The sequence below is a fragment of the Sinocyclocheilus anshuiensis genome, unplaced genomic scaffold (genome assembly GCF_001515605.1).
Source record: "Sinocyclocheilus anshuiensis isolate Anshui unplaced genomic scaffold, SAMN03320099.WGS_v1.1 scaffold930, whole genome shotgun sequence".
NCBI lineage: Eukaryota > Metazoa > Chordata > Actinopteri > Cypriniformes > Cyprinidae > Sinocyclocheilus > Sinocyclocheilus anshuiensis.
The window spans coordinates 279,902-283,471 of NW_015539900.1; the positions used below are offsets into that span (position 1 = coordinate 279,902).

Here is a 3,570-nt window from a genome sequence, read left to right on the forward strand (position 1 = left end):
TACTGGAGTAATATTTTATTATACGGATCTGTACTTTTACTCAAGTACTTGATTTGTGTACTTCGTCCACCACTGCTGACGCACAACCCGATAAACGCTGGACCAGACCATAGACTGTATAAAAGCAGGGACCAGACTTTAAAAAAAAAAAAAAGCGCAGGACATATTTAAGACCGTAAATCAATATGGTGGCTAGTTATAATGTCCCTACGTTAGCTATGTTTTGTGAAAGACTAAGTGCCATTGTGCATAAAAATACCACAAAAAAGAAAGTTAGTCAATATCACACAAAATGTGCCAGATTTCACCTCTAAAATCAGCATGATTACAAATGTGATTTTATTCAACAGTTCAATAAACAAGAAGGTAATATTAAGAGACTTACGTTTTAGACACTATATTGCCTGTTTTTGCCAAAAAAAAAAGATCCAAAGCCACAGCACTGTTTTGCATCTCTGAGCAACATGACGGTGTTTCGTTCCTGAATGAATCCAGTGTGGGAGAGGAGTATCTGACTACTTTTACACTGCTGCCGCGGGTTATTATTCAAGTTAGCGGTTCTAAATACAAATAAATAAGCGCTAACAGCACATGACATCATGAAAATAGGGGGAAATATTAACAGTTGGCGAAACATCTGCAGAAAAAATATAACTGTTACCGGATTAACCTGCCTGCCTTCTCACTAGACCCTCTGCTTTGCAGCACAGTTAATGATATGCTAAGGATAGGATCCCTTGATGCCATTGGTTATTGAGTTTTGTGACGTAGCAAAACAAAGGCTGTTTCAAACCGCATTTCTGTGACTGCCTTTAGGAAACTACAGTTTTAAGGGGAAAATACTCCGCAATGGTGTTGATAAATGGATTGGCACATGGTTTGTCTAAAAGCATATTAAAAACAACACATAGACAAATAAACAACATAAAAAACTTGATTTTCACCACAGGGGGACTTTAAAATAACAAAATATTATTTATGCATTTGTAACTGCAGGTTAAATGCATTCATGTCCCTCTGTGTGGAAAATTCATCCCATGCAGCTTCTGTGTTTCCTCTGCATTGCAAAGATTAATTTTGATACTGATATCATTTGTTTGGTAACAGCCCAAATGTCTTTTATTCTAATTGACTGATTAAATGTAAGAATTTGACTCAAAAGATGATGCACACTTTTAGAAAAAAAGGCTTTATAAAGGTAAAAATGCCAATAAAATGTCAAAATCTATTTAAACTTATTGGAACAGATACATTTCTATCACTCTCACAAAAGCCACAAAGCCTTCCAAGGAGACAGTAAAGGCTTATGTCATGCTTGAACTTTAGTTAGGCTGAAACTTGACAGTTAATTTGCACGACATGAATGCAATGTGTAGGTATTATTATTATTTTTATTACTATTATTTTGATTTATGCCTTCGTTTTAGTTTGTACTGTTTACATTTTTTTAAGTAATGTGAAATTGATTATTGTATTTTTATTTATTGTATTTTTTTTATTGAGTAATGTGAAATTTATTTTTGTATTTTTATTTTAATTTTTTATTGATATATTTATTTGCATTTTGAATGCAATTTGGCAATTAAATACATTAAATGGGTTTAGTTTTCACGGTTATTAATGTATGCAATTTCAGCAATAAAATAAAAAGATTTTTCTAAAAAGAGAAAAAAATGTCTAAAAATAAAACAAATTAGTTGTTTATTTTAAGAGATCTATCTTATTATCTCTTGCATATTTAGTATTGCTCTTTAATAAAGAAAAATTACTTATCCGATTACTCGATTTATCAATGAAATAATCTGTAGAATACTCGATTACTAACATAATCGATAGCTACAGCCCTAATGTATAAACGTTTACACGCTTGGGAATTTTACAAAAATTTATACTTTTATTCAGCAATGATGCAATAAGTTGATCAAAAGTGATGTCACGTCAAGTCATGTATAATGCTACAAATTATTTATATTTCATGCTGTTTTTTAACTTTCTATTCATCAAAGTATACTCAAAAACGTACCAATTTCCTAAAAAAATATTAAGCATTGATGATAACAAGAAATGTGTCTTGAGCACTCTGATATGGATCAAGAGGGAGGAAGGAAGAAGACAGGGTCGGCGGACTGGGACGCGAGTTTTTATTCAAGTCTCTCAGTAAATACAACAGAACAAGGTTGGCCGTTAGCCCCGCCCCTCTCAGCGATCTCAGGACCGCCCACAAATGCTGCATATGCCGCTACCAGTCGTTGCTATAGATGATAATGTCATCCAAATAGGCATACGCAGCATGCGGCCGGAGGATCCGGTCCATGAGCCGCTGAAAGGTGGCCAGCGCCCCGAACAACCCGAAAGGAAGCGTTACGAATTGGTGTAATCCAAACGGCGTGGTGAAAGCCGTCTTTTCTTTGGATATTGGTGATAAGGGGATCTGCCAATATCCCTTCGTTAAATCCAGTGTCGAGTAAAATCGAGCAGCACCCAGCCGATCAAGCAATTCGTCAACCCGTGGCATTGGATACGCTTCGACACAGCATTCACCTTGCAGTAATCCACACAGAACCGGACCGAGCCGTCCGTTTTAGGCACTACAACTATCGGGCTCGCCCAATCACTGTTGGATTCCTCTATTACTCCCATATCTAGCATGGCCTCTAATTCAGTCTGAACTACTTTTTTTTGTGTTCAGGCAGCCGATACGGCTGGCTGCACACCACCACGCCCGGCTCCATCTCAGTGTGGTGCTGGATGAGGTCTGTGCAACCAGGCAGGGGCGAGAACACATCTGCAAATTCTGCTTGCACCTTGGCCACGTCAGTGAGTTGGGAGGGCGAGAGGTGATCTCCTCCTGGGGCCAGAGCAAGAGATTGGCTTTTGGTGTTCACTTCTGGCCCGAGATCTTCCTCTCCGCTCACCGCCATCGCCAACATCACTGACTCCGCCTCGCTCCATTTTTTAAGGAGATTGAGATGGTAAATCTGATGTGCTCCGCCCCTGTCTGAGCGCACTACCTCATAATTGAGATCCCCAACTCGCCGTGTGACCTCAAAGGGTCCTTGCCACTTGGCGAGTAATTTGGAACTAGAAGTTGAGAGTAATACGAGTACTTTCTCTCCCAGTGCAAATTCGCGTAATCTGGCTCCCCTGTTGTACAACCGGCTTTGTCTGCCCTGAGCCTGCAACAAATTCTCCATAGAGAGCCACCCCAAAGTGTGGAGTTTTGTTCTCAGGTCCAGTACATACTGAATTTCACTTTTACTGTCCGAAGGTCCGTCCTCCCAAGCTTCTTGTAGGACGTCCAACACCCCACGGGGCTGACGTCCATAGAGAAGCTCAAAGGGGGAAAACCCTGTGGAGGCTTGGGGGACCTCGCGCACGGCAAACAAGAGGGGTTCCAGCCATTTGTCCCAATTTTTGGCGTCTTCGTGAACGAACTTCCGAATCATGGTTTTTAATGTGCGATTAAATCGTTCGACCAGACCGTCTGTTTGTGGGTGATAAACGCTGGTGCGAATCGATTTAATGCCCAAGAGTTCGTAAAGTTCGCGGAGAGTCCGTGACATAAACGCC

At 40.0% G+C, this 3,570-nt stretch overlaps 1 long non-coding RNA gene across 1 annotated transcript in view; it reads right to left on the reverse strand.

Annotated features, from left to right (window-relative positions):
* Nucleotides 1-2,649, reverse strand: part of LOC107686020 (uncharacterized) — a 17,345-nt gene extending 14,696 nt beyond the window's left edge. Inside the window, exons 1-2 of the long non-coding RNA XR_001634015.1 lie at nucleotides 2,590-2,649; nucleotides 1,296-1,303 (exon numbers count right to left, since the gene is read on the reverse strand). This is a non-coding gene — a long non-coding RNA (uncharacterized LOC107686020). The remainder of the gene's footprint in view (nucleotides 1-1,295; nucleotides 1,304-2,589) is intronic.
* Nucleotides 2,650-3,570: the final 921 nt, after the last annotated feature.